At 49.1% G+C, this 21656-nt stretch overlaps 1 long non-coding RNA gene across 1 annotated transcript; it reads left to right on the top strand.

Moving 5' to 3' along the window:
• The first annotated feature begins 652 nt into the window (after positions 1 to 652).
• On the top strand, positions 653 to 21343 carry LOC141094373 (uncharacterized). The gene is made up of 3 exons (XR_012233043.1): positions 653 to 1506; positions 18795 to 18883; positions 21035 to 21343. It is a non-coding gene; the product is annotated as an uncharacterized lncRNA (long non-coding RNA).
• Positions 21344 to 21656: the final 313 nt, after the last annotated feature.

The raw sequence follows: 21656 nt of genomic DNA, 5'->3' as shown, positions 1-21656 counted from the left end.
GGCGAAAACCTGATGTGTGAAAGAGGCCTAAGGGAGCACGGAGACCACGGCTGGGAGCGCCGGCAGGTGGTACTGACGATGGTAGTTGCAGGAAGGCATGACTAGAGGCGGCACCGCCGCAGGGCCAAGCAGCCAGACCACTATAGCACTGGACGGGGCACAGCTGAGGCACACAGGCGAGCACGGCTAGAGGCGGCACGGCTGAGGCGGCATGGCTGAGGCACACCAGGCAGGCACAGACGACCAGGCAAGTGCACGGAGCCACAAGGCAGGGCTAGGCAAAGACACAGGACAGAGACACGTACAGACAGTATGGCAAAGCCTAGTGTGAAAAGTGCAAGGGCGCATGAAACATCAGGGACAATACAAAGAACAAGGCAGAGACCTGCGCATGCAGAGAGCATGCCAGGGACAGGGACAGTCTAGCAGCGGAGCGTAGGCAGAAGCCCAGAGCCGGGCCAAGGAAGGACCTTGGGACTAGACAGAGCGAGGCCTGCACGTGTAGAGACACGCCAGGGACAGGGTACACAGGCAAGGCAGAGTCCTGCGTGTGCAGAGAGGCACGCCAGGGACAGGCGAGGCAGAGTCCTGCGCGTGCAGAGGGGCATGCCAGGGACAGGCGAGGCAGAGTCCTGCGCGTGCAGAGGGGCACGCCAGGGACAGGCGAGGCAGAGTCCTGCGCGTGCAGAGGGGCACGCCAGGGACAGGCGAGGCAGAGTCCTGCGCGTGCAGAGAGGCACGCCAGGGACAGGCGAGGCAGAGTCCTGCGCGTGCAGAGAGGCACGCCAGAGACAGAGGCAGGGTACCTGAAGCCACAAAGCAGAGCAAGACAAGACACAAGGACAGAAACAGAGCAAACAAGGACTACAAGGCAAAGCAGAGCAGGGACAGAAAATGGCACGAGAGACAAACACTAGACAAGAGACGGAATACGAGCACGGAGCGTGTGTAGAGATGCACGACAGAGCAGAGTGCAACGGCACAGAATAGAGGGAGCGCCCCAAAGACCAAGCAGCCATGCAGGGACACCACACAATACTCAGGCCCAGAGCAAAGGAAGGGGCGGCCTGATATAGGGCATAGCCCCTCCTCTTCCAGGTCAGGACCAGGGGAGCACTTCCGGGTTCAGATCCACAGGATAACAGCACAGTCACATGATCAGAGTTCCAGACATGACGAGACGACTGCAGATCCAGTGCTGAAACCTAGACAGGTCACATGATCAGAGTTCTAGACATGACGAGATGATTGCCGAACCAGACAGTGCAGGATCCTTAGGAAACGTCACATGATCAGCGTTTCAGACATGATGAGATGATTACTGAACCAGACAGTGCAGGATCTTTAGGAAACGTCACATGATCAGCGGTCCAGACATGACGAGATGATTGCAGAACCAGACAGTGCAGGATCCAGGCAGGGACACATGATCAGGGACTCTAGACAAGACAAGAAGATCACAGAAGGCAGAGCAGAAACGCAGGCATCCTGCAGCTCAGACATGAGGTGAGTGTGCACACTGCTCTAGCAAACATGCAGGACAGCAGACAAGATATGCACATGCACATCGCTCCAGGAGTTCTTGAGACAAAACAGACATGGCAGACATGACAAACATGGCGGACATGACAACAGGGCATAGCTACGTCTTAACCATCATCTATCAGTTTAAAAATTTGTAGTGGCAGTCCCAGTGAAGGATTTAACAGCCCCGACTACACAGCGGTGGAGCAGGGAGAGGTAAGTATTGCAAGTGCTGGGGCCCTGAGCAAGCAGGGGGGCCCAATCGTGGGCGGCGGTACTGGCACAGGGCCCCTCATAGTACGCCGGTGTGTCTGACGGCGGGGGTGCACCCCCACCATCAGAGACACTTGATTGTACTATGAGGGACCCTGTGCCAGTGCCGTCGCCCAAGATTGGGCCCACCCACCTGTCCAGGGCAACGGCACTCGCACGGGTGCATGCGCCAGGTGGTGACTCCGGCCCTGGGGGGGAGGCAGCCCAGTTAGAGAGGTTGAAAAAATGGCATATGTTGATGTTGGACATTCAACAGCTGCAAATGGAGGAATTGTAGAAGTCCGAGGAAGAGGAGGACAAAAGCGAGCCATTTTTCTGGCAACCTATGTGTCATCAGGGGAAGGTGGGACAAAATCCTTTGAAACCCATGCATGGTTCATTTTAATGAAGGTTAGATCATCAACATTTTGGGTCGACAGACGGGTCCTTTTTACTGTCAGGATTGATCCAGCAGCACTGAAGACTCTTTCGGATAGCACACTAGCAGCAGGGCAAGCAAGCTCCTGTAAGGCATATTGTGCCAATTCAGGCCAGGTGTCCAGTTTACAGGCCCAATAGTCAAAGAGGAATGACCTGTGAGGGAGAACATCGATATGGGAGAAGTAGTTTGTAACCATAGTTGACAACTTCTGTCTCCTCTCACTTTCAATCGATGCAGTATTACCAGTCATGTGAGCGGTACTTGAAAAATCAGTCCACAACATGGTCATGAAACCTGTGTCTCCAACGCCACTTCAGATGTGTGCACCATGAACACCTCTTCCATGTTGCCCCCTACGGCTCGTGGGTGAACCATCACCGCTGCTGTGTGCTGGGAATGCCTCAACCAACCGGTTTACCAGAGTTGCTTGTTTGTTAGCCAATATTAGGTCAAGGTTCTCCTGTGGCATGATGTTTTGGAATTTGCCTTTATAGCGTGGATCCAGGATGCTGGCCAACCAGTAGTCGTCATCGTTCATCATTTTGGCAATGCGGGGGTCCCTTTTTAGGATCTGCAAGGCATAATCACACATGTGGGCCAATGTTCCAGGTGTCAAAGATGCACTGCGAGTGCTGGGTAGAGGAGCACTTTCTGGCAAATCCACATCCCTCCAGTCACGCACAAACCCTGTACCTGACCTTGCCACGCCAACATTTTCTCTTGCCCCCTGAGAAGCATCCTCCTCCCCTAAATAATCAGCCCCATCATCCTCCTCCTCTTCTTCCTTCACCTCGTCCAGGAGAGTTCCCTAAGCAGACATTGGCTGACTGTCATCAAGGCTTCCCTCCTCCTCTTCCTCCTCGGCTGCAGATGCCTGCTCCTTAATGTGCGTCAAAGTTTGCATGAGCAGACGCATAAGTGGGATGCTCATGCTTATGATGGCGTTGTCTGCGCTTACCAGCCGTGTGCATTCCTCAAAACACTGAAGGACTTTACAGAGGTCTTTCAGCTTCGACCACTGCACACCTGACAAGACCATGTCTGCCCTCAAACTGCCTGCCCGTATATCCTCCCACAATTGCATTACAGCCTGCCTCTGTTCGCACAGCCTCTCAACCATGTGCAGGGTGGAGTTCCACCTTGTTGCAACGTCGATAATTAGGCAGTGCTTGGGAAGGTGGAGCAATCGCTACAGCTTCTGCATACGACTGGAGTGTACGGGCGACCAGCGGATGTGCGAGGGGTGTTAACTCCGGATAATTATTGAGGAAGCACTGCACCACCAGGTTCAAGGTGTGAGCCAAGCAAGGTATGTGTCTTGAGTTTTGAAAGGGCTATGGCTGCCACAAAATTCCGGCCGTTATCACTAACTATTTTGCCTGGCTCAAGATGCAGACTGCCCAGCCATGACTCAGTTTGTCGCTGCAAGTAGTCGGCCAGTACCTCCGCGTTGTGTCTGTTGTCACCCAAACACATCATCTTCAACACAGCCTGCTGATTCTTACCACTAGCTGTTCGATAGTGGGACACCTCGTGTGCAACACTGGCAACTGCGAATCGAGTGCTCGTGCGACTGCACTCTGTGGACAAGCTTTCGCTTCTGGAGGAGGAGGAGGGTCGAATGCCTACAGTCAACTGTTTCCTATTCCATGGGCTAGGCAGCAATGTCCCACCGCCACTGTCCCCTGTGGACCCTGCATCCACCACATTAACCCAGTGCACAGTGATGGACACGTAACGGCCTTGGCCATGCCTACTGGACCATGCATCTGTTGTGAGGTGAACCTTTCCACTCACTGATTGCTTGAGTGCATGGACAATGCGGTCTTTCACATGCAGGTGGAGGGCTGGGATGGCTTTTCGAGAAAAGAAGTGCCAACTGGGTAGGTCATAGCGTGGTACTGCGTAGGCCATGAGCTCGCGGAAAGCTGGTGGTTCTGCGTAGCATAGGGATGCTAGATTTCCTAGGACCACTTCTACACACTATGGGCATGACAGATTCACCACTGACAGGGCGAGGGTTCTCTTGCTCCACTGCTGGTGTGGCATCTGCTGCCTGTACTTGCTGATTTTCAGGGTGGTCTTGAGTCACTTCTTCTTGCACTACCAGTTGGGGAAAAGTCAAAACTGGCACTACTATAGCCTGATTCACTCTAGTTCAATTTGCAGGGAATTTACCAAGTACAGTGCTGACTTTCTCTTCTTCCTCTATGGGCTGAAGGTTATTTTGCTCTTCTATCCTTTCCTTTAGTTGGTCAGGGCACAGTTTCAGATGATCCCTCGACACTGCTGATGAGGTTTCGCCTCCATCCTTACTGATAAGGCACACTTTGGTGTTGTCAAAGTTTGATGGTAGGACGGTGTAAGGTTCAGCCTCCCATTGGTCATCTAATTTGTGCAACCTCCTTTTTCTTTTTAGGACCTGTTCTCCTGGTGACAAGGGAATTGCAGGTGCATGTTGATTGTAGTTCTTTTCCTGCTTTTGTCTTGTCTGAGCAAGACTCTTTTTTATGCACTCTTGCACTTTACGGTATTGCTGCTGCCGCTCTGTGTCCCAGTCAGCATCTGGTGATGTCACCTCAGGTGTCAGGACTCCCATATCCAAATCAATAGGCAACTTGCCAGGCCTCACTCTCATTAAGTAGGCTGGAGTGCAGTTGGTGGAATTCACAGGAATGTGATTGTAGAGGTCTACCAGATCTGGCAACTTCTCTGGCCATAGATTCCTCTCTTCCAAAGGCAAGGTCTTCAGTAGATCGATCACCACTTGATTAATCTTTTCACATATGCCATTGGTCTGTGGATGATACGGTGCTGTTCTGATCTTCTTGCAACCATACAAGTTACAGAATTCCTGGAACACTTTTGCTTCAAAGGCTAGGCCTTGAGCTGTAAGCACTCTCTCAGGGTAACCACGTGGTCGGCAAAATTGCTGTTCAAATCCTCTGGCTGCTGTCCTGGCTGTTTGATCCTTGACAGGCACGACTACCAGGAAACCTTGAGTAGTGGTCAATGATGGTAAGAGCATAAACATAGCCCGAATGGCTTGGGACCAGCTTCACATGGTCTAGGGCCACCAACTCAAGTGGCTGTTTGGTTATTATTGGCTGCAAGGGAGCTCGCTGGTTGTTACGGTCCTTCCAGCGCATGCTACATTGTCCACACTCCTGGCATCAATTTTCAATGGCCTTCCTCATACCAGCCCAGTAGAATCTCTTCCGGAGCAAGGCCTCCAACTTCTTCCATCCAAAGTGTCCTGCTCCATTGTGGTATGCTTCCAAGACCAATGATGCCTCCCTCTTTGGGACTACCACCTGCCAGACCAGCTCGTGAGTGCGGGCATTGATACTCCTCCGACACAGCTTTCCCTCATAGGTTCCTCTGCCTGCCTCTTTCCTTCCACAACTGCTGGGTTTCTTCAGGAGCATCTAGACCTGGGGGTGAGTCAGCTTATGTCAATAGCTCCTTTACCAGAGAGACTGCAGGGTCGCTATCCTGTGTTTCTGCCCACTCATGATGAGGCAATGGATTTAGGGTGGCCTCTTTCACGACATAGCGTTTGTTCCTCACTCCTTGGGCGCGTTGGGCTGCAATTGGCTGGTGAAAGGCAGGTAACTCGTTTTCTTCGAGTGCTTCAGGCTCTTCCCCCCATCTGGCAGATTGCGCTGTCCAGAATGACCATCAGCATTGGCCTTCTTGTGCCCCACTCGGTACTTGATGGTAAACTCGTAGTTAGACAGCCGGGCAATCCATCTCTGCTCCAGTGTACTTAGTGTTGCAGTTTCCAAGTGTGGTCAGCGGGTTGTTGTCCATGAAGATGGTAAACTTGGCCGCGGCTAGATAGTGCTTGAATCGTTCAGTCATGGCCCAGACTATGGCGAGGAACTCCAGTTTGAAGCAACTGTAGTTGTCAGGGTTCCTTTCAGTGGGATGAAGCTTCCTGCTGGCATAGGAGATCACTCTTTCTTTACCATTCTGTACCTGTGACAGTACCACTCCCAGTCCCATGTTACTGGCATCAGTATAAAGGACAAATGGTTGATCATAATCTGGGTAAGCCAGAACTTCATCTCCTGTGAGAGCCATTTTCAGTCGAGTGAAGGACCTTTCCAGTTCCTCATTCCATTTAAATGTAGGACTCTTCTTTATGGCTTTCTTGGGCTGGCCCACTAGAAAATTTTGCATGGGTGTCGCCATCTCAGTGAAGCCTTTGATGAACCTTCGGTAGTAGCCTACCAACCCGAGGAATTGACGTACCTCATGGAGGTTGCTGGGCTTCTGCCAGTCCCGGATGACAGTGACTTTGTCAGGATCTGTCGCCACACCATCTGCACTCACTACATGACCGAGGTACTGCACCTTGGGCTTCAGGAGGAGGCATTTGGAGGGCTTCACTTTCAGGCCAAAGTTGGACAAGGCTTCAAACACCTTAGCCAGGTGCTCCAAATGGTCTTCATAAGTCTTGGAGAAAATAATGACATCATCAAGATACAACAGAACTATATCGAAGTTCTTGTGTCCAAGACAGCACTCCATTAAATGTTGAAATGTTCCTGGGGCTGTGCAGAGCCAAACAGCATGTAGTTAAACTCACAGAGACCCATTGGTGTAGTAAACGCTGTTTTCTCTTTGTCTGCCTCTGCAATGGGAACCTGCCAATACCCACTAGTGAGATCTAAGGTGGAAAAATAGTTAGTAGTTTTAAGTGCAGCTGACTCTTCAATTCTGGGTAATGGGTAGGCATCCTTATGTGTAATGCTGCTAATTTTTCTGTAATCAACACACATTCTCATGGTACCAGCTTTCTTTTTCACAAAGACTACTGGGGCTGCCCAGGGGCTACAACTATCTCTGATCACCCCAGCTTCCTTCATCTCCCGCAACATACTTTTGGCACATTGATATTGTGTTTGGGGTATAGGCCGGTACCTTTCTTTAATGGGTGGATGATCTCCAGTGGGGATATGGTGTTGGACCCCTTTTGCCTTCCCAAAGTCTAGAGGGTGTTTGCTGAATAACCGCTCATACTCCTGAGCCACTCGGTAAACCCCATTCTTTTGGTGTGAAGGGGTGGAGTCAGTTTCCACATGCAGCTGCTTTACAGAGCCATTGTCCTCCGCCTGGTCGGATGAGACCAAGGGCTCTGATGCCTGTATTGCGTTGTTACTGACAGTAAACAGCTTAGCAACTGTGGCATACTGAGGTATTGTGGCCTCCTCCTCCCCACAATTTAAGATGCATACAGGTACTCTCCCATTGCGGACATCAACTACCTCTCTGGCTGTCAGGACAGTGGGCCAGCTATCAGAGTACACTGGCTCTACCAGGGCTTGGCAATCTTTTCCTCTGAGGCCTATGGCTGCCCGACACCAAATTAACATTTCACCCCTGGGAGGTATTGCAATGGGGAATGAATCTCTGACACTGCCAATTTTTCCACCAGATAGTTCTACCTGCTGTCTTTGCATCAGGACCTTGATCTCCTTCTGCAAGACCCGTTGCTCACTGGAACCAGCAGTCTCAGCTACCTGTTGCATCAAAACAATAACCTGGGCAAAACAATTTTCAATCACATTAGTACCTAAGGACATTATTTGGTTACATTCCAGTCGATCAATGTCTACAACTATCAGACCTTGGGTTTTTTTTAACTCTACTCGCCCCACCTTAATGGTGATCTCTTTACATCTCACTTGTAGCAAAGACTGACCATTGCTGGCAACTACTGTCAGCTCATCACTTGGGCCGCAAGTAAGTTCAGAGTCAACCCAATACCTTTTGTAAAGAATATACGGCATAGTTGTCACATGAGAGCCAGTGTCCAGCAAAGCGTTCATGGGAATGCCGTCAATCACCACTGGTAGGACCCTCCAACATACTTGGCTCACCAGTTCTTTGGGCCTTGTTGTCCTACTCCTGGGGGTTGGCCCTCTGCCCCATGGTGGCAGAATCTTTTGATGTGGCCTGCTTTGCTGCAGTGGTGGCAGAAGGGACATCCCTTCTGGTCGTAGCGATCGTTCTCTCCCTCTGAGTGGTGGGATCCTCTTCTTCCGTAGCCAAGGGACGTCCTCTGGACTGGAGGACAGCTGGATCTTCTCCTTTGAGGACACTTGCATGGACTGCACAGTTTTGGCAAGTGCAGCCATATTTTTGTTCAGCTCTTGGACCTGAAGGCGTAGCTCTGCAGATGGATCACTATCTTTAGTCTGTGCATCAGCTTCCACAGGGCTCTGAGGGAAAGATGCTGCCTCTTGGTGGTATGTAACTGCTGGGAGCCTAGGGGGCACTGGACGGCTGACATTTGGTTCATGCAGCACCTGAATAGCCCTGTCTTTAAAGTCTGCAAAGCCCAGATCAGGGTTTTATAGGGCCATGATACGCAGCTGTGTCCTGTGGGTGCTAGATAGAAGTCCCTCAATAAATTGTTCATTCAACGGTCTATCTACATCTTTCACACTGTCTGGGTCAATCTGCTTGATGGCTCGCAGCGCCTCCTGCAGGTTAAGAGCATAGTCCCATATACTGTCCTGCGCCCTTTGTTTGCACCCAAAGAACTTCATTTTTATTTCTGCAGCAGTGTGGGTGTCAAAGGTGCTCCTCAGCTTAGCCAGAACTTGCTTAACAGTCTCTTTATCAGTGTCCTGCGGAGACTTTACTTCTCTTTGCGCTGCACCAGTTAGCTGCCCAATAAGGATGTTTACCTTTTGGCTTTCAGACAGAGGATATACGTCAAACAAACTGCACAGTCTCTCTTTAAAATCGCTCAGGGTATGTGACTCCCCTGAGTATTGCGGTAGCCAGGCCGCTCCTGGTATATATGGCATGGATAGCGGCATTATGGGGACCGCTCTGGTGATCTCTTGACCTTGTTGTGCTCTGGAGGCGGAGCTGGCCTCTGGATTCTACAGCGCAATTGGAGCCACAGCTGCACTCGCCCCTGCATCTTGTGGCGCTGTGGGGGGTACGGTGGCACACCCCTTCGGCTTCCCGCGTGCGCCAGGTGGCGGGGTAATGGCGGCAATTGCACGATCAGTCTATGGCACACAGTACTGTCTTTGGCACACATGACCCGGTGGCACCGGGCTTCAGAATCCTGTTCGTGACGCCAAAATGGATCACCCCCAGGGCAGGTGTGGGGATCACTCGGTACCAGGCTGGTGTCTGAAAGGGATGTGTCACGGTGGCGGTGACCCGGTCTGTGGTCCTGGGTGTCCATGTAATATAGATGGAATGAAGCTGAATAAAGTTTATAGGTAGATAATTCGTGACGCCACCTGTGGCACTCGGTAATGAAGGTGTTAAGCCAACGCTGCGGTGCAGATCCTCTGGGACAGATGGTATAATGCAGCAAAGACGCCTTAACATTTTTCACTCTTTGTTTTATTGCCGCCATTTGGTAAATTCAGTAAAGTCCATTTTTCTCTCATTAATGTCCCCTCTGCACCCCATCTTGTCTGAGAAAGCAGAAATGTAGAGATGTCTGCGTGGTCTGATGGAAGATGCTGCACCCTGGGACATTGCAGGAGGCGACCCTCACTCACGCTCCACCTCATCTTCTAACCCTGCTCCCTCTAATAACTACAACCTGTGGAGATGGGAGACGGGTTTTCCTTGATGCCCCAGGAGGTTCCGGTAAAACATTCTTCATTAATCTGCTGCTCGCAGAAATTCTCTCCATCAATAACATTGCTCCGGCCGCTGCATCGTCTGGGGTTGTGGCCGCTCTCCAAGATGGAGGCCGCACGGCTCATTCAGCACCAGGACCACCCCTGAATCCAGCGCTCTTGGAATCTCCCGCCTGTAATATCACTAAGATCTTTCCCAGATCTGGAAGGATCCAATCACTTAATGGGGGGAATTGTTCTACTGTTTGCAACATTCCCTGTTCTTAAAGGAGCAACTCCAGCAGAAAAGCTGAATACAGCACAGCAGCGTCCTGCACACACTGAGGCCCTGATCATGTGACTCCTGACTCCTCCCCTCCTGTGACCTCATCACAGGTCCTGTGCGCACAGAGCAGCCATATATGTGGAGTGTGACTCTGTGGGTGGAGGTATGTGCTGGAGGCTCCATTATTCTCTATGTGGAGTGTGGCTCTGCGGGTGGAGGTCGGTGCTGGAGGCTCCATTATTCTCTATGTGGAGTGCGGCTCTGCGGGTGGAGGTCAGTGCTGGAGGCTCCATTATTCTCTATGTGGAGTGCGGCTCTGCGTGTGGAGGTCGGTGCTGGAGGCTCCATTATTCTCTATGTGGAGTGCGGCTCTGCGGGTGGAGGTCGGTGCTGGAGGCTCCATTATTCTCTATGTGGAGTGCGGCTCTGCGTGTGGAGGTCAGTGCTGGAGGCTCCATTATTCTCTATGTGGAGTGCGGCCCTGCGGGTGGAGGTCGGTGCTGGAGGCTCCATTATTCTCTATGTGGAGTGCGGCTCTGCGGGTGGAGGTCGGTGCTGGAGGCTCCATTATTCTCTATGTGGAGTGTGGCTCTGCGGGTGGAGGTCGGTGCAGGAAGCTCCATTATTCTCTATGTGGAGTGCGGCTCTGCGGGTGGAGGTCGGTGCTGGAGGCCCCATTATTCTCTATGTGGAGTGCGGCTCTGCGGGTGGAGGTCAGTGCTGGAGGCTCCATTATTCTCTATGTGGAGTGCGGCTCTGCGGGTGGAGGTCGGTGCTGGAGGCTCCATTATTCTCTATGTGGAGTGCGGCTCTGCGGGTGGAGGTCGGTGCTGGAGGCTCCATTATTCTCTATGTGGAGTGTGGCTCTGCGGGTGGAGGTCGGTGCAGGAAGCTCCATTATTCTCTATGTGGAGTGCGGCTCTGCGGGTGGAGGTCGGTGCCGGAGGCTCCATTATTCTCTATGTGGAGTGCGGCTCTGCGGGTGGAGGTCGGTGCCGGAGGCTCCATTATTCTCTATGTGGAGTGTGGCTCTGCGGGTGGAGGTCGGTGCCGGAGGCTCCATTATTCTCTATGTGGAGTGCGGCTCTGCGGGTGGAGGTCGGTGCTGGAGGCTCCATTATTCTCTATGTGGAGTGCGGCTCAGCGGGTGGAGGTAGGCGCTAAAGATTCCTCATTACTGGGTGCGGGGGGGACATTAACTCCTTCAGCACTGAGACTCTTTTGGGGTCTCTGTGTGGTGTGAACAGTGACGTAACAGCAGAGGTGTAGCTAGGGTTTTGGTTCGGGGGTGAAGCTTCTGAGTGGCCCCTAACCAAGTAACCCTGATGACAACTGGGTGACGCACCGTAATAGTGGATGTAGGAGAACCTCTAAGATGACTGCGCTGTTACTGAAAATAATCTCTATATAAAGACCAATATTGCTGTTACCGCCATATGGTCAGTGGTAGATACCAGTCCTGTGGAACATATAAGAGGTCACAGCACAGTTACCGATAATGACTTACCGCTGACGTTCTTTCTGATGGTATCGTTCACTTTCCCGTCTTTTCCATCTGGCCCAGACCGATGTGACAACTTCTTCCAGCCAGGACTCGGCTGCAGAGAATACGGCACAGACACATTTCACATCTCATATTCCAGCCCCGTCACCATCTATTCCCAACCTGCACAACCTCCTCATCCTGCTGATACCCCAATACTGAGCCACTGCTGCCGTATGTGTCCCTATTACTGCACCTGCTGCGTGACCTCTAAATTCTAAAGCAACCCTCTAGAATATAGTAATGCCGGGAGCAAGTGCCCTAGAAATCAGTGCCCATATTTTGCCCCCTAGAAAGTAATAGTGCCCTCTGTGTGCCCCATTGAGAGTCACAGTAACCTGAGTTCCCCTATAACAGTAAGTGCTCACTTTACATTTTATAATGTCCCGAGTCTTCCCACGTACAGCTCCACTACACACAGTATAATGCTCTCTTATGCACCCCCATAGGTAGACTCTATAGCATAATGCAGCCCTTAATATAATGCACCCCATAGGGAGCCTCTATAGTATAATGTATCCCTTAAAGGGAACCTGTCACCAGTTTTGGCCTATATAAGTTATGGCCATCACCTTTTGGAGCTGACATACAGAATTCTATAATGCTGTATATCGGCCCCCAACCTGACCTGTAAGAAAAGAAAAATACCTTTTATTATACTCACTTGCGGGGCGATCCGGTCCCAGGGATGCCACAGGTCAAAGAGCCCCAGCACCTGCGCACTGCAGTACTTTCCTCTAACCTCAACAGGGCAGATAAGTACACCTGCACAGGAGCACGATGCCAGGGAGCCTGTGTGGATGACGCAGTGACGCATCATCCACACAAAGCAAGCAGGAGGACGGCGATCTTTGGAAGATGGGAGTCGTTGGACCAAGAAGAGCGACACCCCTTGGACTGGACCGCCCCGCAGGTGAGTATAATAAAAGTTATTTTTCTCCTCTTACAGGCCGGTTTGGGGGCAGATATACAGCATTATGGAATGCTGTATATCAGCCCTGAAAGGTGATGGCTGTATCTCTTATCGGCCAAACCTGGTGACAGGTTCCCTTTAATATAATGCACCCTCATAGACAGACTCTATAGTATATTGCAGCCCCTAATATAATGCACCCCTAAAGGCAGTGTAACAACCCTGCCGGCATAACTGCTTGGCCTCCCATTCCCCACACACCAACTTAATCACTGCTCCAGGCCATACTGTGAGTTCCGTCTGCTGCCGACTCCATGCTGTGTGCCTCTTGCTTCCTGCATGCTCTCTGCATGCTTCCTGGCTGTATGCATAGGGAGGCGGCGCCAGAACTCTCTGGTTCTTATGGAATCAGGGTGCAGCTGCCTGAGCAAAGCCTTTACTCAGTATCTTGCTGCTGAGTTGCCAGGTCCTGTTCTGCATTTCGCCTTGTCTGGAGGCTTGTTTCCTAGTCCTGTATCTGTGCCTGTCTGCTCTGCCCTCCAGGAGACAGAATATCCTGGTCTCTGTGTCCCTGTTCCTAGCCTTGCCTTGTATCCGTCCGCCCTCCAGGAAGCAGAATATCCTGGTTCCTGTGCTATTGTTCCTTGCCTTGTCTCATACTTGTCCTCTCTGCCCTTCAGGAGGCAGTATATCCGGGTCTCTGTGTCTTTGTTCCTGTACCTTGTCTTTTACCATTACCTTGTCTGAACTCAGTCCTACCTCTGTCTGTCAGTCTCCTTGTCTGTGGATCCTTTCCCTGCTGTGTCTATCCTTGTGTCCTCTCCGTCTGCCTGTGCTCCGAACTCTTGCGGCTTTGCCTGCTCTGCACTCTTGTGACTCTGCCTGTGCTCCGCACACTAGCGAGTATGCCTGCGCTTCGGACTCTTGTGGCTCTGCCTTTGCTCCGCACTGTTCCGGCTCTGCCTGTGCTCCGTACCCTTGTGGCTCTGCTGGTGCTCCGCGCTCCTGCGGTACTGCTTCTTTCTGCTTTGTTCTGCTTCTGATGCTGCTAAACCTCTTGCTACCAACTGCAGCTCCTTTCCACAGCTTTGCGTTTTTCTCCAGTGTGAACAGCTCCAAACCTGTTCCTGCATACACCACTCCTTCCTGCCAGTACCTGCACCTCCTGTGTGAACAGGTCTCTACCTACTCCATACACCACTCCTTCCTGCCAGTGTCTGAGCCGTGCCCGCCTGCAAGTGTCTCAGCCGTGCCTGCCTACCAGTGTCTCAGCTGTGCCCACCTACCAGTGTCTCAGCCGTGCCCGCCTGCTAGTGTCTCAGCTGTGCCCACCTACCAGTCTCAGCCGTGCCTGCCTGCCTATGTACTAGCCATGCCTGCCGTGATCACCTGCCTGTCTGCCAGTCACACCTGTCCTAGTGTCCTGTTCCCCAGTGGGATCAGCAGCCACAGCCAGACACCACCCTGGAGTGGCACCTGGCAGCTACCTACTGCAAAAGCTTGACCTCATCATCAGAGGCTCCAGTGAAGACCAAGGCAGCTGTCCTTGTCATGCCCCTTCCAGGGTAGTGTAGTTTGGAACAGTGGGGCCACAACCCCCTCGGTCGTGCCAATCTGCCAAGGTGCGAGCGTGACAGGCAGCCTCTATAGCATATTGCAGTCCCTAATATAATGCACCCCCATAGGCAGCCTCTATAGCATAATGCAGCCCTTAAGAAAATGCACCCCATAGGCAGCCTCTATAGTATAATGCACCCCCATCTGAAAGACTCTTTAGCTTAATGCAGCCCTGAATATAATGCACCCGCATGGGTAGACTATATAGTATTATGCAGCTCTTAATATAATGCATCCCCATAGGCAGGCTCTATAGTATAATGCAGCCCCTAATATAATGCACCCCCATAGGCAATCTCTATAGCATAATTCAGGATCATATAAAAATAAATCCAATGCTCACCTTTCCTCCTGGTTCCTCCACTGATCTGAGTGCCCGCACATCTCCGGACAGTGGGCGCCAGGTAATGACATCATCGCGACCCCCTGTCAATGTTGGCATCGATGATGTCAAACGCTGAGTGGGGGATGATGGGAGATGGAGCGTAACGCCCCTTCTCTCATCATTGCGGTCAACTGTATCGGCTTCTAGCCAATACAGCTGAACTGGTGATGATGGGTGGGGGGGCCCACAGCTGGCAACGCGCCCCTGCCTGCTCAAGGGCCCCATAGCAGCAGAGCTGGGAGATCAATTCTCCCTGCCCTGCCACAGAATGTAACTGTACAGGTGCGCTGTGCATGCCGATACAGTTACAGTACCATAGCTCCTGGTGGGCTCCCTCAGAGTGCGGGGCACGGGGCGTCTGCCCCCTCTGCTTCTTCTGGTATCTACTTCATAACAGCTGTGGACAGAATGCGACTTAGCTGGTTCCCAAGTCCACATTAGATCCATTTAGACAACTGCAGGATGAGAGGACAGAAGCCCCAAGAAGTTCCCACACAATGTGATTATTTCTCTCCTAGTTCTGCTCCAGCACAATAATGTAGATACTAGTTATGAGTGAGTCGCTCTCCACTACTCGGTCAGGCATCGGGAGCTCGGACAAGCTTGTTACTCGATTATCGCAGGTGATGGAGCGCCATGCCCGAGTTCCCAGCCAATAAACATGCTGGGATTGCCCGCCATATACGGTAAGGCTGCAGTCATGTTGGCTACTGACATTACTGTGACTGTCCGGCCGCATCACGTTATCAGGTTTATAGAAGACCCAGTGACGCGATGCTCGGCACACCGTCATCAGGAAGCAGCTCAGGGAGAGTTGTTATAGGAGGGAGCGCTTATATTATTGTTCGCCCCCTAAATATTATAAAGTTGTATCCTTTAGTGTCTTTCATGTGGCCCTAGGGTGTATTTAACTCCGAAGCCTGTTTTCATCTTCCTGACCAAGCCAATTTTTTCATTTGTGAGCACTGGCACTTTATGAGGTCATATCTCTGGACGCTTCAATAGATCCCACTGATTCTGAGGTTGTTTTCTTCATGACATGTTTGGGCTTCATGATAGTCTTAAAATTGCTTCGACATGACTTTTATTTGTTACGGTAAAGTAACACGGGCGCTACCTATCCAAAAAACTCAGATGCAGCTGGTGAAGAGACAGGACTGTGTCGGCTCCTGTTATAAAGTCTGAGCGAACCGTATATTTGTGTGATTCACCGCGCTATGCTGAGCAGATGTATAAAAAAAAAAAAAAAAAAAGGGGAAAATAAATACTTAACAGCAGTTATACGTACTTACTTAAAAATGAAGTTGATGTAGAATATTCTGTGTAAGTTGAGATGTCTATGTGGTAAGGCTAGTTTCACACTAGCGTTTTTGAGCGCAGCGACGGCCTGCGCACGGCCGCCGCTAAGCCCCGCCCCCTGCCGCGCCTCCGCCGGTAGCTCCGCCTACCGGTGCAAGACGCTGCATGCGCCCTGCGTCCCCTATCTTTATCACTGGGGGCACAGGCCGTGCGCAGTATGCGTTTGGCGGCGCATGCGCCTTTTTGACGGTGCGCCGGCGCAACCAAACTGCAGCAGGTTGCATTTGGCGCAGGTCGGCGCACCGTCAAAAGGACGCATGCGCCACCAAACGCATACTGCGCACGGCCTGCGCCCCCAGTGATAAAGATAGGGGACGCAGGGCGCATGCAACGTCATGCGCCGGTAGGCGGAGCTACCGGCGGAGGCGTGGCAGGGGCGGGGCTTAGCGGCGGCTGTGCGCAGGCCGTCGCTGCGCTCAAAAACGCTAGTGTGAAACTAGCCTAAGTAGTTTGCAGGTTATCTGATGGTTATCTCGTTTTTGATCAGCAGCTATCAAAAACGAGATCTCTACCATCAGATAACCTGCAAACTACTTACCACGTAGACATCTCAACTTACACAGAATATTCTACATCAACTTCATTTTTTAGTAAGTACGTATAACTGCTGTTAAGTATTTCTTTCCCCCTTTTTTTTTTTTTTTTTTTATACATCTGCTCAGCATAGCGCAGTGAATCACACAAATATACGGTTCGCTCAGACTTTTATTTGTTAAAAAATTGTAAATGTGTCAAAAAGTTTGAAAACTTTGAATTATTGAGCCTTTAAATCAGAGAGACATATCAAAAAAAATAGTTAATAAATAACATTTCCCACATGTCTTCTTTACATCAGCTTAATTTTGGAAACATATTTTTTTTGTAAGGAAGTTAAGGTAAGTTCACACTGGGCGGTTTTTTTTATGCGTTTTTTTTTTGCTAATTTTCATCTGCTTTTTACAGTACCAGCAAAGCCTATGAGATTTCAGAAATCTCATGCACACACATGTTTTTTTGTGCCATCAGGATTTTGGGCTTTACTGCTTTTATTGGACATAGAGAATGTCACTTGCAGTGTTTTTCACCCATTGACCTGAATGGGTGTTGAAAAACGCTAAAAAAAATGCAGGTATCATTATTTGCAGCATTTTTTTCTGCAGAAAAGTCATGGACATTAGCATGGGCAAAGAGACACAAAACACGTACCAAAAACTCACCAAATCTGCACAAAAAATGCACCAAAAATGCACCTAACCCTGCGTTTTTGCTGCAGCTTTTTCCTGCCAAGAAGATCAGGTTTTGTTGCAGAAAAAAAGCAGCAAAAACGCCCAGTGTGAACTTACCCTAAGGGTTAAAAGTTGACCGGCGATTTCTCATTTTTACAACAAATTTACAAAACAATTTTTCTAAGGACCACCTCACATTTGAAGTAACTTTGAGGGGCCTATCTGACAGAAAATACCCAAAAGTGACATCATTCTAAAACCTGCTCCCCTCAAGGTGCTCAAAACCACATTCAAGAAGTTTATTAACCCTTCAGGTGCTTCACAGGAACCGAAGAAACGTGGAAGGCAAAAATGAACATTTAACATTTTAGTCACAAAAATGAACTTTTAGCACCATTTTTGTTTTATTTTCACAAGGGTAACAGGAGAAAATGGACGACAAAAGTTGTGCAATTTCTCCTGAGTATGCTGATACCCCATATGTGGGGGAAAACCACTGTTTGGATGCATGGCAGGGCTCAGAAAGGAAGGTTTGACTTTTAGAGCACAAAATTGGATGGAATTGAGAGCAGACGCCATGTCGCATTTGAAAAGCCCCTGATGTGCCTAAACAAAAATCCCCCATAATTGACCCCATTTTGGAAACTAGACCCCTCAGGGAACTTATCTAGATGTGCGGTGAGCACTTTCAATCCCCAAGTTCTTCACAGAAGTTTTTAACGTAGAGCCATGAAAATAAAAAATCATTTATGTGGAACAAAATGTGATCTTTTAGCTCTGATTTTTTTTTATTTTCACAAGGGTAATAGGAGAAAATGGACCACAAAAGTTGTGCAATTTCTCCTGAGTATGCCAATACCCCTATGTGGAGGAAAACCATTGTTTGGGCCAAGGCTGGGCTAGGAAGGGCATGTGTGATGTTTTGGAATTCAGACTTTGATGGAATGGTCTGCCGACATCATGTCGCACTTGAAGAGCCCCTGATGTGCCTAAACAGTGGTAATACTCCATAAGGCACCCCATTTTGGAAACTACTCAAGGATTTTTTTATCTAGAGGCATAGTTTTATAGTAGTGAGTATAATGTTTTTAGTTTTACTAGTGTATGAATTTATAATGTTGTGTTATGTGTAAGATGTGCATGTGTGGATTACATCAGATTATAAAAGTGTGTTGTGTCAACAGGGTAAAAACTAATTTTATCAATTTATTTAGACATGTGGTATGCTTTGAAGCAAACCTGTCATGGTTTGCCTGGTATGCTTAGGCTTGGAGCTGCTGGGGTTAATCTTGTGAGCATCCCTTTGGTTTCAACAAGGTTTTTTATAGCCTCTTTGTGGATCTAGGTGTCGTTGGTTATACTTTTGCTCTCGGCTGAGTATGTCGACCCCCATGTGTCAGTGCCTTTGTGCCTGGGTCCTCTTTTGTATGTTTGGTTTGACCTGGTTTCTTCCCTGTTGTCAAGTAAGAGTAACAAGGTAATCAATCTTAGTGACTATATGCTCACCAGAGCTGATTGTGCTCTGTTATGTAAGGGTCTGTCATTCTCACCTGTGGCGGGTTTTGACAGATTTACAGCCGTTAAAGATCTGCACATTTTTGCCAGATCGTTACTGTTTAAACGTTTTTTCTTTGATGATAACAAAAATAAACTGTTTCCTACAGAAAAAGAACAGTCGGCCTTGAGAATTCTTGAGGAGTTGGCGGAGGAACATTCATCCACCGAGGGAGATAGGATTCCTCCGGCTTTGAGGGTACGCTCCAAGAAGTTTCCCCCCCTCTCGAGCTGTGGTGTCATTGACCTTTTTGTTAAAGTAGTTAGCAATGAATTTCTCAAGTTGCCGCAATTTATTCAGAGGGACAACCTTTCTGGGGAGGAGAGGAAACGGTTGAGTTATCTGAAGAGTCTCCCTGATGTTGTGATTAAGCCGGCGGACAAGGGGGGAAACATCGTGCTGTGGCCCAGACCAATGTATGAAAGAGAAGCCATGCGTCAGCTCTCTAACACTACTTGTTATAAGAGACTGACTTTTAACCCCTTGTCCGCCTACTGTGCACGACTGAAGGGGATCCTTACTAGAGCTAGGGATGCCGATGTTATTTCCGGGGAACTCTTCACAGCATTAACTGTTGCTGAACCTATGATACCAACCTTTTATCTCCTCCCCAAGATTCACAAAAACATACAGTGTCCCCCAGGTAGACCCATAGTCTCTGGGCGGGGGGGCTACTTGGAGTGTATTAATCAGTGGCTGGATTTTCTTTTCCAGCCACTTGTGGAAGATTTGCCATCCCACCTCAGAGATACAAATCAACTGTTACGGAAAATGGATGGTCTTACTTTGGAGGATGATACATTTCTGGTCACTATGGACGTTGAGTCGTTATATACGAATATCCGCCATAGTGACGGATTACGTGCAGTTGATTTCTTTCTCTCCACATCCAATTTTTCGCCACGTTTCAGGACTTTTGTCCTGGAAATTCTAGAATTTGCCCTTACGCATAATTTTTTTACGTTCAGGGGGTCTTTCTTCCTGCAGCTCCAAGGGACTGCGATGGGGGCGGCCTTTGCGCCTTCGTACGCTAACCTGTTCCTGGGGCTGTGGGAGAGAGACCTCCTGATGTCAGACCGTCTGTCATGTATGGAGCGCGTCCCTTTGTGGACGCGCTACATAGATGACATTTTATTGATCTGGCAAGGGGATATAGGGTCACTGGAAAAGTTCATTTTGGAATTAAATGGTAATGACCTTAATATTCACCTTACGGCTTCGTATGATCTAGGTAGGGCAGAATTTTTGGATGTTCTGTTGAGGAGGGGTCCGGAAGGGAGGATACAGACCACTATCTACAGAAAACCTACTGCTACAAACATGGTCCTACATGCATCCTCCTCACACCCCACCCATATGGTACGCTCTGTACCGATAGGTCAATTTCTACGCCTTAGACGCTTATGCTCAACAGAAGAGGAGTTTGAGGTTCAAGCAAAGGATCTGAGGGGTCGTTTTGCAGAAAGGGGGTATAGTAATAGGTCAATTAAAAGGGCCTATCTGCGGGCTAAACATAGTAATAGATATACTCTCTTGTATAAAATCGATGATGAGGTTGGGAAATCAGAGATAGCGAGATTTATTACAACCTTTAATGCCCAGTCTGATCAGGTACGTGAGATTTTAAAGAAATCTTGGAATATCCTGCAGACGGACCCTATCTTAGCGAGGATCATCCCAGACAAACCACAAATTACTTTCAGGAGAGCGAGAAATCTACGAGACCATCTTGTACGTAGTCACTATGTTGGAGATCCACCTAAGACTTTCTTGGATAATTTTATTCGTAGTAAGAAGGGTGGTAGTGCGGCCTGTGGCCACTGTGTGGCGTGTGAAAATATGATCAGTGATAATAAATTTACGGATTCTACAGGGCAGAAAAAATATAAGATTGAGAAAAATATCAACTGCCTATCCCGTAATGTGGTATATTATGCCACATGCCCGTGCTCCCTGATCTATATAGGTCTTACGACCAGACAATTGAAGGTTAGGATCAGGGAGCATGTGCTGGGCATACAGGCCGCAGCCAATGAGGAGGAGGTGCACTTGTTGAAGACTCTACCGAGACACTTCAAGTTGCACCATAATTGTGACAGCAGTGGTCTTAAATTTAAGGGTATTGACATGGTAGATATGGGGATTAGGGGTGGTAAAATCTCCCAACGTCTAGCTCAAAAAGAAACGCGTTGGATCTGGACGCTAAATACGGTACATCCCAATGGATTAAATGAAAGTTTATCGTATGTTTCATTTCTTTGATCTCAGTCTCGCGTTTCGGGACTGTGCTTTTGTATACCATGATGTGGTAGTTTTTATGTATTGGTTTTAATTTTGTTTTCTTTTAAGTTTATTATTAGGATCGGGTGTACGGGGTCGTTTTGGGATATAAATCTATCGCTCAAGATTACTAAGAAGGCATCTTATGGCACTCACGGAAGAATCTTGAGAAAAGTTCTGCTTGCATTCATCTTGGATATGGATTGGGGGCCGTAGACGTTCGGGAGATGGATGATGTGTTTCGGTTGTCTCTTTTTTTGAAGACTTCGCATGGACTATTGATGATAGGGCCTTTTTTATATATAGTTTGGCTTTGGTTTTTCTCCTCTTTTTTTGTTTGTTTGTGTGTATGTATATACAGTGGGGAAAAAAAGTATTTAGTCAGTCAGCAATAGTGCAAGTTCCACCACTTAAAAAGATGAGAGGCGTCTGTAATTTACATCATAGGTAGACCTCAACTATGGGAGACAAACTGAGAAAAAAAAATCCAGAAAATCACATTGTCTGTTTTTTTTTCATTTTATTTGCATATTATGGTGGAAAATAAGTATTTGGTCAGAAACAAGCAATCAAGATTTCTGGCTCTCACAGACCTGTAACTTCTTTAAGAGTCTCCTCTCTCCTCCACTCATTACCTGTAGTAATGGCACCTGTTTAAACTTGTTATCAGTATAAAAAGACACCTGTGCAC

The sequence above is a fragment of the Dendrobates tinctorius genome, unplaced genomic scaffold (genome assembly GCF_039654945.1).
Source record: "Dendrobates tinctorius isolate UK_male_01 unplaced genomic scaffold, ASM3965494v1 ptg000063l, whole genome shotgun sequence".
Lineage (NCBI taxonomy): Eukaryota > Metazoa > Chordata > Amphibia > Anura > Dendrobatidae > Dendrobates > Dendrobates tinctorius.
Note: the sequence above shows the minus strand (reverse complement) of the source record. Positions and strands in the feature narration are given on the sequence as shown.